This window comes from Bidens hawaiensis, unplaced genomic scaffold (genome assembly GCF_021521415.1).
Source record: "Bidens hawaiensis isolate Kalapana, Puna unplaced genomic scaffold, B.hawaiensis_p1.1 tig00037597_1, whole genome shotgun sequence".
NCBI classification, from domain to species: Eukaryota; Viridiplantae; Streptophyta; class Magnoliopsida; order Asterales; family Asteraceae; genus Bidens; species Bidens hawaiensis.
Window position 1 is genome coordinate 97,323 of NW_027496561.1, and position 15,195 is coordinate 112,517.

At 34.4% G+C, this 15,195-nt stretch overlaps 1 non-coding gene and 1 pseudogene across 2 annotated transcripts; both read right to left on the reverse strand.

Annotated features, from left to right (window-relative positions):
• Nucleotides 1-42: 42 nt before the first annotated feature.
• TRNAE-UUC (transfer RNA glutamic acid (anticodon UUC)) lies at nucleotides 43-114 on the reverse strand. The gene has a single exon. It is a non-coding gene; the product is annotated as a tRNA-Glu (tRNA).
• A 2,777-nt stretch (nucleotides 115-2,891) lies between these two features.
• Nucleotides 2,892-5,579, reverse strand: LOC143589502 (translocon-associated protein subunit alpha-like; annotated as a pseudogene). The gene is made up of 8 exons (XR_013145295.1): nucleotides 5,493-5,579; nucleotides 4,526-4,691; nucleotides 4,402-4,452; nucleotides 3,760-3,848; nucleotides 3,605-3,682; nucleotides 3,334-3,537; nucleotides 3,179-3,250; nucleotides 2,892-3,091 (listed from the first exon to the last, which is right to left on the reverse strand). The product of XR_013145295.1 is annotated as a translocon-associated protein subunit alpha-like (transcript).
• Nucleotides 5,580-15,195: the final 9,616 nt, after the last annotated feature.

Sequence of the window (15,195 nt, forward strand, 5' to 3'; positions counted from 1 at the left end):
CTTGATAGAAAATCCCACTCTTTATAGTCTTGAGTATTGGTATACCCCTAGAGGGACTTGAACCCTCGTTTTCTCCGTGAAAGAGAGAGGTCGTAACCACTGGACCATAGGGGCCTTTGGCCACCTTACCTTAATATAACTCAGGCCGAGAGCCACCTTTTGGAGATGAATAGGAGATGAATAAAACCGAAAAACTCGTTAACTATTCTGGAGGTTAATGGTAATCAAATCGAACTTTACCATTAAATTACAACCTTGAAACTTGATTTCATTGAAATTCCCGTAACTAGGTGGTGAATATTTTATTATAAATATTTTGGCCGCCTTTGTATTGTTTGATGCGTTTTCAAACGAAATCGAAAATATTTTATGTTTCAAGTTGTAAGTCGTTATAACTTCATCAACCAATTCAAACAATTTTTCGACGATATGCGGGTACGGGAAGTTTTCAAAGCGATGGTGCGTTTCATCAATTGCCATGTCACCGGATCAACCCAATGAGCGGTGACACATATGTATGATTCGGGTAACCTGTGTGGTGCTGACCAAATATCGGTAGTTAAACTCACCATCGATTCTAAAGTATGAAAAAACTCGATTAACTCTTTTTTGCACACTCCCACAACTTGATACAATGACGTCTTAGAGTAGTATGACTTACATGTGTGTATCGCGGTTGTAGAGTTTCTCGAATCAACAAAATCAACTCCGGGTCGTCAAAGTGGTTAAACGGCAAACCTCGTTGAATAACGAACTTTGTCATTCTATCTTGAACTTGGTTCGTGTTGTAACGAAATAGTGTACCATCTTTAACCAAGTCCACTTGGTCGGTTGCGCCAATGCCTTTCAAGGCCTTGCAAAATGGTCTCTCGATCTGCTTTCTCAAAGTCGAGTTTGAATCGTGCTTTAAGAAAGTTCCACAAAGTTTGCATTGAGCCTTCTGATCACCTTCGATAGTCACAACCAAATCCCAATTCTTCCATACTTCTTTGTTGCGGTTATGGTCGATGACCGCAAGAACTTATGGGTCATCTTGAGCACGAACCGGTTCAATAAAAACGTTCTTGTTAGCCTTGTTGTTAGTATTTTTGGTGGGTGCCATAATATTTTTGAGTCGGATGGTCGGGTTTGTAAACGAGAAGTATTTTAGATTGTTTTTGAGTTTGGTGGTGAAACAAGGGGTGAAAAACGATTTATATAAAGGTTTTGGACAAGAAAAACCGTTTCCATAGGCTATATTACCATTGGAACCGGTTCCAACGGCTACTTTTCTCTCAAAAACCGGTTCCAATGGCTATATTACCGTTGGAACCGGTTCCAACGGCTAGTTTGACCTGCAGCTGACTTTTGAAAAAAACCGGCGGAACTGGTTATTCCGAGTAGGAACCGAAACTGGTTTCAAAATGGAACCGGGTATGAACCGATTGGGGATATAATATGTGGAACCGGGTACGGATTTCGGGTATATAAATACCCAAACCGGGTATGAACTGGAACCGGTTCCGGGTCGGGTACATCGGTTCGGGTCCGGAACCGGTTTTTTTGTGCACGTCTAGTTTTCAGTGCATGCATGATTTGTTGTAATTGAAAGAATTTTGAATTTTGATGATGAATGTTTATAGCCTAAATATTGTACACAAATTAGACATGGAAACTATATTCATCGCCATTAAGAAGGCTAGCGGCGTAATTTGTTGTCCCTTTACCTTTTGTATCAATATGAACATTTATCTATATATAAAAGAAAACCTAGATATCTACTGTAGCAAAACTGTAGCAAATTGTTTACTTTTGCAACTTAAGTCCTTGTGTTTTAGATTGTGTCAACTTATCCCCTCAAAGTTTCATGGTTTTAGTATGTGCCTTAACATGTGTTTTTCTTTCCAAATAGTTTTCTTTTATTACTTATACATTGAAGTTATTGATTCTTTTGTAACGTTTAACATACACTATTTTTAAAAAAAATTAGTATTTCGTTACGACATGCTCAAGTTTTTATCTATATCATGCCGTTAAAACGAACTTGTATTCGCAATAAGTTATATACGTTCAGATGAAGACGGAGTTGAAATCGCAATAAAATATATATTTTTTCGTATTGTAAACCATATAATGAGCCGGGACAATGACAATCAAGTTCTTTTGATACTAAGATAAACTTTTATTTTGTTGCGTCGAAGTGATATTCGTTACGATGTGCTTGCATATTTGCGTTTTAATATTCGGGTCCATCGAGGAGTTCCCCGCGCAAAGCGCGTCGGGAACACACTAGTTACTTTTAATGAAATATTAATAGGAATTATTCAACAATATTTAACCTTGCAGCTAACACTACATTTTCACTAAATTACTTTTCAAAAAAGGTTACTTTCGCATATGTATGTATATGTACACATGCATATAAAAGTATGAGCATGGTTAAAACACTTGAAACATGTACAACAGTCTTCACTCTTCATCAACAAAATACAACCAACAGCACGAATAAACATAACATGAAAAGCATTGTTGTTAATAGCGAATAGCGGACGATAGCGACAAGCTACCTATACGCTATGTAGCGATAGCGGTACAATAGCGAGCCCTATTTTATGTTTAGTGATACACTAGAATAAAAATTCAAAATTATTTTATATATATTTTTATACATATCTTTGACAAAAACGGTGTTTTTATAAGTATACTAACAAGAAACCCTAAAATCCAGCAAATATATAGGGTTTAGTATTGCTATTTGATAAAAACAAAGAAAAAAAATTAAATAAACCTGAAAGATCGCTATTCTTCACGCTATTAAGCGCTAAATATGAGATATCGATGAAATCCTGCTACGCTACAAAGCGCACTATAACGAGCACTATCATCGCTAATGATAACTATGATGAAAAGTCGTCGAAAATTTGCCAAAACTAAAACTGCAAGTATATAAAACACTCTGAAAATAAAACAATCGCCTGTGATTGCTAGTTAAACCTCAAAAGAAAACGATAATCCCGTTCGTTCTACAACCGACTACGTTTGCTCACCATCTAAACCTAATCCTCTACTTCTTTTTCAGTTTGTTTGGCTGCAATTGAGTATACGCAGTTCCCTGAGGTCACAACAAGTTATTCATTATTTGTTAAAAGAAATTTACAGAAAATCACTTGTTTATCATTAAAATAAATGACAAACAAACCTGCAGCCATTCATCCATTGATGCATCAACCGTTCGAGTTCCAACCTTCACCTTTGTTATTTTCTTAGTTTTCTGAGTAGAATAAATTATAAACCATAAAATCAGGACAGTAAAAGTTAAGTAATTGTAATAAAACAAGTTAATTTTTAGTTTACCTTAGAAAGAAACTGTAGCTGAGAGCGGACCCACAAGCCAATCAGCACAATAAGAGCAAGCCCAAGTGACACCAAGAACACGGTCTCAACACTAATAAGACCACCAGCTTCAGTTACTTCAATGGTGCCATTATAAAATACATTCTGGTATGGTAGTTGGTCAATCTCATACACTATTGTCCCAACAAGATCAAATGTTCCAGGCTGCAACAAAAAATAAATGTCTAGGTAGTTGCATAATAACGGGTTTACAGAAATAACGAGTTTTTACCTGTAAGAATTTGCTGACAGCATATATATAAGGAAATGTAGCTTGAATGGAAGCAGGAACTGACACATTGTTGAAAGCCTGCCAACATAAACGAACACACATTAATTAAAAGAAAAAAATAGAAAAAGAAGATTTATCATTCAAGAATATATTACCACTGTAGAGAGATTTTGGACTAACATCCGGTGATCAAAAGGAAGATGGACACTAGCATGAACTGCAATAACCTAAACACTATGTTCCCCTGTTTATCAGCAAATACTAACTTATTATGTAACAGCATTTCATAATTTTTTTATCACGTGAAAACGTACAACAAAGTAAGGGTGCATACGAGCCGAGCAGCTCGCGAGCCACTCGAGATCGGATTGATAAAAAGCTCGAAACGAGCCAAGCCCGAGCCTCAAATAAAGATGGTTTAGTCATCGAGCCCAAGCTCAAGCCTTGTATGCCTTAACGAGTGTAGTGTATTTTAAAGTTTCAACTCTTTGGACTTCTATGTATTAATTTCACAGTGCACAGTTGAGCTCAAGCCGAGCTTTAGCTTGTTTGAGGTACTTCATACGAGTCCGATCCGAGCTTAGGCTCTTTAAGGTTTTTCTCAAAATTTATATAAATAATAAAAAATGTATATAAACTAATTATAAATATAAACAAACTGAGCCCGAGCCGAGCTTGAAACAATGACTCACAAGCCAAGCTCGAGCTTTAATAAAAAGAAGTCGAAATGAGCCAAGCACGGGCTCAGGCTCGGCTCGCTTACATCCTTGAACAAACATAAGGCAATAACGGCTTACCATCATTTTTCAATCCAATCAAAAGTTCAGTTTCTTGTCCTGCTACTACCACTGCAGGAAAAAGAATGCCCGTTAGAAGGTAAATGGATGGTTAAAACAAACTGACAGGGAGCATTAAACTTACATTTTGCAGAGTTCTTAGGGAAAACACATACTGTTTCCACATCTGGAGCCGGATTAAAATTCCCGACACCGACATCCTGGACATCATCACTAACATGACTGCCTTCTTCTTTCAGCCACAAGTTCAGCATCAGCTTCCAAGTCTGAATCAGACTGAGACCTAGCTACTATAAAGCAATTCAGTAACTACTACAACAATGGATGTGCATGAAACCGAAAAGACCGATCCAAAACAGAAAAGACCGGGAAAAAAAAACGAACCCAAACAAAAACCGACACTTTGGTTTTATGTTTTTAAAAACCAAACTTACAGTCCGGTTTGATTTGGTAAGAAATAAAACCGGAACCGAAGCGAAATTATAGATTTTTATTTTTTTAAATTATGACATTTATAAGAATTTAATAAATATGTTACTCAAACATTTTAGCTCAAATGCATAATAATCAATTAGTTATTAATTAACAAAATGATTTAGGCCCAAGTTCCTTTGCCCTAAATTTTCAAGCTCAAATTGCAAAACAAAAATAAATAAACCAAACCCAAACCGTAAACCGAACAAACCAAAACCGAACGGTTTTCAAAAAATCAAAAAGCTAAACTGAACCCAAACAGTAAACCGAGAAAACCAAAACCAAACGGTTACCACAATGATTTAACAGATATTAACAAATTGAGTGTGATTAGTTGAATAAATACTTCCAATCAACAGAATTCCAGAAATTAACACATGCATGTTAAACCTAAAATCAAAATCAATGTAACAACTGTGTGACAGTTACAATCCAAAATGAATGAATTAATCTACATGAACTAGTATTGTATATAAAATAATAAAACAGATCTAAAAGCAGATGATTTAAAAAAAGCAGAAATGGTGAATCAGTAGTGAATTTAAGGCAAAATTGGATCTTGATCGGAATAATAATAATAATAATAATAATAATACGATCTAAGATGAGACAGGTACCTTGAAGGAAGGAAGAAGAAGAGGTAAGAAGAAGAGTGAGGATTGAAAAAGCCCTAATCTTCACCATGATTGAATGCTTGACAAAGATGACGGGTATAGGGATTTGCCCCCAACGACAGAGAAGAGAACATGATACGATTCGAGATGGTCAATCTTTTTACGTACCAGTAAATTGGGTTAGGCTCCTAGAACAAGAGAGAACGAGATACCAAACTTCAAACAATTTTCTTATTTTTGTTTTATTAAACTACAATTACAATTTATAGGAAAATCAAATGTATAAAAATAGAAAACGATAAAAAAGAAGAAACATAATCTGACCATAATAAGGAACCTAAATAATAGATAACTTAATTATTATACTAAACTTAAATAGTATATCGGTTCGTATCAATTCCTCGCCCCTTCAAAATGTTCTTGTCTTCAAGAACGGAACGAGTTTTCCAAGGTGGTCGCCACTCGAGTCAGACGACCACATACGGGAAGGTCTCAACCAGCCGCCATGGACGTCGCCAATCTTGTCTCTCCATGGGATATGTGATCTTCATCTTGGTAGCATGATTTGGATTTATAGAGAAACTAGGAAGTGAGTTTTTATTGTCGATAGCTTGTAAGAATCCTTGACAAAATTGGCTTTATTGGTAATCTCATAGTAACTTTGATGAGAGCCTATGTAAGGAAGCAACTGTTGTGCATATGAGATACAAACTGGAAGTGGTGGCCATGTGCTTTTCGTCTTAATGGCATCAAAAGAAACAATCATTGGTGGGGGTTTTTGACTCAACTTCCGTTCACTGGTTAGGGTGGGCATTGGTGTGAGCTTTGGGGCTATTACCGACTCGGAATTGGTTATGGGCGGTGATTGTGGTGTCATGATTAGGGTTGTAAGGGCTGGTTTTGGGTCGGTTATCATCGAAGAGTTGCTGGAATTTTGTTGAGGGTGGCGGTAAGGTTTGCGGTTATTTGGTTCATGGTGATAGTGAGGGAGTCAAAGTGGAACTTGGCTTGGACGGCGCTTGATTCTTGTTGGATCAATAGCCAATCGATTTTGTCGACCAAGGCCATGATCATGTCTTCACGTGACGAAGGAGGCATGAGGACGATTGATGAAAGCACCAAATTGATAGAGACCGATTCGAGATGGTCAGTCTCCTGATATACCCGTAGAGTGGGTTAGGCTCCAAGAACAAAAGAGAAGAAGAGATACCTAACTTGAAACAAATTTTTTTTTTCTTAAACTACAATTACAATTTATAGGAAAATTAAAGACATAAAAATAAGAAACGATAAAAAAGAAGGAAACATAATTTGACTATAAAAAGGAAATTAAATGATAGATAACTTAATTATTATATTAAACTTAAATAATATATCGGTTCATATCACCTAATCTGTATATGTTAAAACTTGAATTTTATAACAACACTACAAGATCTCGTATTGGTTTGTAGTGGTTTGTTGGATATTTAAACTTATATAACGTGGAACATTGCACTCATTCACTAGTACCACTCCAAAAAAATGGTATGATATATAATATGCTAACCATACTAGATTAAAGCATGTGTTTCACGCGAGTAGAAAATATAATAAAAATAAAAAGTTATTATTATATGTAATATGTAAATTCAATTATTTCATATAATAATATTTGTGATTTTTTTATATCAAGTTTTTGATTTGTTTAAAATAAAGCATTCATACCAATATTGTTATATTAAATATTCTGTATATAAAAATGATTTTTATAACAAAATGTTGTCACATATTTAAAAACTAAATTTACAAACACTAAGGTTTTGTTGTAAAAGAAAATAAATAAAAATATATTATATTTTAAAACAAAAGGAGAAACGACGAACAATCTTAAATGGTTGTGTTAAAGAGATATGAGAAGACAATATGATATTGTGAATTATGGAAATGTTAACAATTAAATATACTTTTGGTTATATACTTGAAGAGAAATCACATTTACATATATTAAGTCAAGAAATCAAACATAATTACCACTTTAATGGAGTTAGTAAGCTCATTTGGTTTTGAAACATAAGGTCTTAGGTTTGAAATCCGTATCACACAATAACTTAATTTATTTTTCAAAATTTTATAAAGTCTTATGGGTCATGGGTTATAATAGGGAAACGGCTCATGAATCATAATATAATAGGAAATAGTGACATAGCATCTACTTAGCATTCTATGTGGAGTGTCTAGTTAATAAAATTGTGTTGCTTTAATAGATTAGTTATATGTTAGAAATGCATTCATATTAGTCTATACAAGAAAGTCACATTTTGAATTTTATCAAATAACATATGATTTTTGTTCCTAAAAAGATGAGTACATACTTGGTTGTTAAGGAACCGAGTAGTACACTTATTTAAAGTATCATCTGAACTTGTCAATATAAAAGAACAACCAGCAAAGAAATAAAAGAACAAGCTTTCAAATTTTAGTGTTCTTCAACTTATAATAAGAGTTTAGAGGATTGTTTTTATGGGTCGGGTGTCACTTAACACTATAAACCACATGCCATTATGCCAAGTTAAAATAAGCATTACATAATCAACAGAGTATGACTATAATGCACTTAACCAAACTAACCTGTGTTACCAGTAGTTTGTTCAGATTCATAAATCTCATGATTCTTGAAAGGGAAAAAAACAATAGTTGCCCCGAGATCAACCATCACCAAACCCGTTGTCACTAATAACTATAAACAACATTTGTAAAACGCAACATATTTGAGAATATCCTCCATGTTAATTGTTTCTTCTCTTAACATCAACTCGACAGCCTGATCAGCTATGTTGTCAACGTAACAAAGTTACTGGTTACTACCATATGTGCATCTACATCAAATGATTCTCGCTTAATGAATTCAAGATATATATCAGTAGCAGGTATGGTGGGCCAATGACCTGTTTTTTGTTTCAACTTAAACCTAAATTTATACTTATCACCATACCAGTTACTAACATGAAACTCTTCACATGCATTAAAATTTATTAAAATCACTTCAGCAATGTCATAACACTCTTCCGATCCCCAATTATTCCTTTCAATTTCAATGTAAAATCGTATTTCATCACGAGTCTCTAAAGCTTCATATGTGCTTGGGTCGCATGATTCCTCTTTAGAAATCCTCACATCACCTCCTGTCCTGCGTGCCCGAATTTGCTTTTTCTACCCTGTGGCGGATCCAAGAATTTTTTTCATAGGGGTCAGATACTTTTAAGTGCTGGTTGTCTAGCGCTAAATATTACGATTTTTTTTCGGATTGGTTCAGGTCGATCGGATCAGGTTACAAATACAATGATAAAATTAAATTGTATTGCATATACATTATGAACTACAAGTTTTCATTTTTTTGAAACCAGTGGCGAACATTAGATAAAAACACAGGTCATACTCAATACGTAAAAAATAAATTCATAAACAGGGGGGGACGGCTCAAAACTTTTGGACAAGACTGGATAAATTTACAAAAAGTATAAAAGATTTCGGAAAAAAAACTCATAAATTTTAAACTGCTGAGCAAAAATACATGGTGAGAGGGGGACACCCCTAGCCCTTGCTATTATTCATCCATGTTTGAAACCAAGTAATTGTATAATCTGGATAAAATATTTATAAACTCTTCTAAACACTTGTAGTTGCTACATATAAAACAAGAGCTTACTTATATTTATATAGATAGATAGAAAATACTTATATTTATGAAAGGATAAATAAGAAATATTTACGAAAGGATAAACAGAGAGAAAATATTATGATCATATTTATATGACTTAATAATATAGATCAAATAAGAGTGCAAATAAGTTTATGTAATATATAATCAAATAATTCATCTATTTAGAGAAATAGACTAACACATAAAAAAATAATAAAATAATAGTTTATTAGTACTTTACATAAAACAAATAAAATACTCACTTGCCTTTCTCCCTCTTCTCTCCATGTTCCACACATAAACTACGGTACCACCATCGGCAGAAATTGCAGCACCACCGTCAACCGTACTCTTTTCTTGTGGTTTTCTTGTGGTCAAGTGTCATGATTTCACAGGAGTCGATTTCAAAATTTTACAGGGGTCGGTTGGGATTTTAGCACAAATATATAACTAAAACGAAAAATTTCATACGAAGAACTAAATCTATCAATCTCAATCAACAAAGATCTAGCAATAACCTATCACCTTACAGCTTTCTAAGTTAGCAACACACATTTATTCGTTTGACTAATAATATTATTTCTATGATCTTATTCGAATTCAATCATAAGCTAGTCAAAAATACACAGTAGATGACCTAACAAAATCCTATCATATGAAACAATCACCAAGAATTTTGTGGAATAATAAAACTAGAACAACCAAAATTAAGTACACATACGCATCAATCAGTTAAACCAAACAATTTACTGAATCATAAAACCATAACGAAGAGCAAATTCCAAATAAAATAAAACTTCAAACAATGGTTCATCACAAGCCATAGGCAGTCTAGTCTAATAAGTTTAGCCTAGCATCTAAAAATCAAAGAAACTAAAATACTTAAGTTCAACAACCAAGCACATAATTAAAATAATAAATTCTAATCGAATAGTGATGATGATTGGTTGAGTAGGTGTTACACCCAAACGCTCTATGCTCGAACCAAAAGCCTTGTTCTCTAATTATTTCTTGGTAATGATCGAACCCCTCTTGCCTTGACTCTAGCCGTTCACGGCCTTTTTCTTTTTTAATACCCTTGTAGCCAACAACACTTTATAATTCCCCTTATTTCCATATATTGTTCCAATACATGTGGGCCTCCATCAAATGTAAGGATCTTGGGCTTCTCGTAAATTAGATTTGCAATGTGTTCCAAGAATGGCCATTTTTAATCAATCAATCAAGCCCTGTATATCTCACCGCATAGCACACTATCGGTAGAGTCAGGGGAGGGTGGGATGTAGGCAAGTCTTTTCTCTATCCGAGAGAATAGAGAGGCTGCTTCCAGAGAGACCCCCGGCTCATAAAGCTACATACAGGTAATCATAGTAAACATACATCCTACAAGCAAAAGACACTTAGCAATACATAGATAACAAACTACCAAAAAAACAAGGAATCTGTAACCTACTAAGAAAAGGACATAAGAAACAAAAAGCAGCATCAAAACAAAAAAATATTCATAAACAACAAGGATCAAGACTAGCCAACTAGACCCTAAATAGAAAGCTAAGCTAACTAGGTGCCTTCCCCTAGAAGTCGCTAACCTTAATCCTATGTCTCCACGAATCACTATCCTGGACCATGTCCTCAAAGAGGTGCAACTCTGTCAAGTCATGGCTAATATTTAATCTATGCATTTATTCACTGCCACAAACGATTAAACTTTGTTAATATATTTGTTTTTAGTATTATAATTCATCAGACGATATTATCATTGTAGTTACTTAAAAAGATGGTTTTCAATTATTATATTTTTAGTTATTTGGCTAATAATAATAATAATAATAATAATAATAATTGAATGAACATTAGCTTATTAGTCTCAAGTTTAGTAAAAGCACCCAGTTTTAGCTCATTATCTCTTAGAAAATTAAAAACCTACATATGAACCAGCTAAGAATAATATCATTAAAACCCGGCTCAAAAATACTTAAAAACGTAGGAAATAATTATAAAATAATATGTATAATTTAGACCACATCAAACATCCCCACACTTACTTTTTTTCGTCTCTGAAAGAGTTTGATAAAATAGAATCAGAATCGGAAAATATAGTCTTAAAAACATATAGATTAATTTAAAATTTTAGAAAAACGCAAAAACCGCGATCACCGATATTATTGTCCACTTAAACTCATGACTTGATTTTTTCCGGAACAAATAAGATCCAACAATTTTTTTTTACTCAGTGCTTTACACAATTAAGACCCGCTTATTTTCAACTTTTACCGGACCAGACCACCTCAACTTGACTTAAACCACAAAAATGAGCAGATTTCAAATTTTGTTGCTCTTTTTTTACATGAATAGTTAAGATGATCAAGGGTATTGTTTTTCCACCTAAATTTAAGCATCAAAGTCTACCAAGCAGCCATTAGATACGATTAAGGTACAATTAATTAATAGCTAGTTTTCCCCACAACATGACAACCCCCCATTATCAAGCAATACACTGTACCATTACCATAGGTGAGTATGCAAAATTTCATCGTAGGGTTTACATGTGGCGTGTCCCTTGTGGTCCGTTTCTTAATGGTAATGAGACGCAAGCAAGAGGCCACATGGCTAACAGCGTGGATGATCAAGTCTGTAATGTATTTGTACTTTTTGTATTTAGTGATCATGTTTAAAGACTTATGTGGCAGAAAACTGCAGGTTTGCTCTTTTTAGCTTTATTTTAAATATTCACAACCCCACTCAGGAATTGTGAATACCCAGATGAATAGACTGCATACAGACCCATAGTCTCCGGACCCGGGGCATCACATCAATACAAGATTTAAGGTTATAAAACCATACACCAATGATGTGTAAAACACTAAAACTAAGCAGTTTAAGATTTATATCACAGGCTACACGGCATACTCTAACGTTAAACCTACACAAGCATCATATGATAACGTATTCAAATTTTAAAACATTATAATTTTATAACATTTTCACTTTTCATACCAAGAATTGAGGCTTGAGTATGGCCTGACCTTTCATTACTTATCTTCCACGGACAAAACGCTTTACCCACAAGAGATTTACGACCCATTTTATCAAATTGCCCTTTCATTCTCAAGGCTGAGCGTACCGACACATCCCAAGTTAAGTGCGTTTTCTTTTATATTATCTCATATTATAAGTAGTTTGAAAAAACAATTTCCGATAAATATCATCATCTTCCACTTTTACTTATTCTTCGTGATATTGACCACATTTCTGATCCCTATTTGCATTTTAGTGGGTTGGTCTGGTATGAGAAGTTATGGGAAGGGGTCGACTGAGCTCTAACTGGTTAAACCCGCTTTGGTGACCTCTTGCCCATAGCTGACTTCTTTGCTAGATGATATCGAATAGTACGACTAGAGTTCAATCCCTCAGAAAGTCATAGTACGACTACAGGGAAAGAGATCTGAAAGCAGCCTTTTACCCCGTTATTCGATGGTGAACGCAGCCTAGCTCTCCCCCTTCAATAGGCTAAGCCTATCCCTTTGCCTTTATCGCAAAAATTTTCGTTAAACGATTGGTACATTTTTTTTTCAAATTATTTTTATGCTTTTTTTTCAACTTTTTTTTTAAAATTTTTATTTTTACCAAAAAAATCAAATTCCTATCCCCACACTTAAATTTCACATCGCCCTCAATGTGAGAAAAAGGAAATTACGAATAAAATTATGCAAAAATAAAAATAAACTATGAATTGGAACATACTCCCCTGGTAAATTGACGATATGCCTCGCGAGTCATGTTCCATGCCCTCCAATTCCAACACGATCAGCAAACTATCTCCAAATAACGTCATCTCTCACGAACTAAAACAACAATCTTGAAGCAAGTGACATCCCCACACTTGTTTGAAATCATATATCATCAACCATCTCATAACCAACCCCAGAACAACCTGCAAGTAAGAGAAGCAACAACCGGCAGAGTAAAGAAGTAAAAACAAAATAGAAATTAAAATAGAAGAAAAATATAGTACCGGGTTGCTTCCCGGTAAGCACTAAGTTTACTACAAGTCTTCAGCCAGACTTACTCCCAAAATCTCAATCAGGAGGTTTCTCATTGATCCTCTTCCCATAGGTGCTCCTCAACACTCTCCTTTAAAAACCAGTTGGGAAGAAACTAATTTTCAAACATATGTACGCCCAAAAATACGCATTCAGATCAATCCACCCATTATTAAAATTCTAAAAATACGACCAATTCGGCACACTTTGATTCCTGAGCCCAAATATCTTCCTTCTTGGGCTCTTGATTTACGTGGCGATCCACGAAAAACTATTTCTAAAAACCGATCAGCTTTATCGCGCCGTTGCGGATGATGTTTAACAACGAGATGCAATTCTTTATTCTTCAATTCTTTGGATATCTCGTGTGATTCATCTTTGACATTTAAATTTTTAACCGGCTCTCTGAATAAAAATACTTCAAGCTCCTCAAGATCTCTTTTGGGGTTAAAATCTCTCTCATCCATATCAGCTAAACCAACCAAATCTTCACCAAAGTCTTCCCTAAACTCATCCTCCCAAGAGGGAATACGCTCCTCTGTCTTATCCTGCAACCCAACATCCTCAAAATCGATCATCGGCTCATTAAATTGTATTTGATACTTTAGGCCCGACCGGAAATCATCTATGATATCTGAAAGTGGTGCTTTTGGATTAATGCTATGGATGACACGTAATACATCGTATAATATCTGTTCTGGATGTGGTATGTGATCCATCATTGCGCCATATGAGTCTTTACAACCGATAATATTCCCCATCTTATCATACACCACGCAGAATTTAGGCTGATAGCTATTTTTATCTAAGTGGTTCATAATTGCCTGTATTTCTGACAACCAGATAGTTAAACCTCTTTGATCTTTATGATGATTTTATTCAAATATGGTCCCGTAGTAACAATCCGTGAAGATCACTGCAAAGATAAACTTAAACTGAAAAGGATCATGAGCACCAAATACTAATAATAAACAATATATTAAAGAAAACTACACTAATTTAAAGAAATTAAACTAAACTATATTAATCTAACTCCTACGACTCAAACAAACTATAAAAAACAACAAATAAAAAAGAAAACTACTTAAACTCTTACGACTAAAAAAAAAAGTAGCACGTATGTAGAAAGTAAGTCTAATCAAAGCTAATAATGCAATCATCAAGAGTCCCCGACAATGGCGCCAAAAACTTGATGTGCTAAAAGTAGTTATAATATTATTAACTAAAATTTTGCTAATCTAGACACTAAGTAATAATACTAGACTCTTAACTTAACCAAAACTATAAATCGGCAAGTGAACCGGTCAACTCTAGTACAACTAAGTAAGTCCGGATATCGAACCCACGAGACTCTTTTAATTACGTAAATTAGCTAAATTAGACTCAACTACATACACGACTATTTATTTTATATTTATTAAGGGGGTTTTTTAATGACTAAGATTAAACTAATATTATAACTAATTAATTAAAATTACGACAACTTAAACTTGGACTTAACTCAAATGATGACGAACAACCAGCTAGGCTAGAATCCTCAAAGTTTCAGTTATCAATTAATCGGAAAATGCTTGTTATGGAACCGAGACCATTAAATAGTCACTTAAAAGAAAACCTGAACAGGACCCCTAACCCTTCTCAAGAAGACACCTATGGATTTATATAAGTTCTTAAAAACACCAATTTTAATATTAGACTTCCTTACGGTTATCTGATTATTACAACTTAAACTTGGACTTAACTCAAATGATGACGAACAACCAGCTAGGCTAGAATCCTCAAAGTTTCAGTTATCAATTAACCGGAAAATGCTTGTTATGGAACTGAGATCATTAAATAGTCACTTAAAAGAAAACCTGAACAGGACCCCTAACCCTTCCCAAGAAGACACCTATGGATTTCTATAAGTTCTTAAAAACACCAATTTTAATATTAGACTTCCTTACGGTTATCTGATTATTTATGATAGAGTACCTTTATA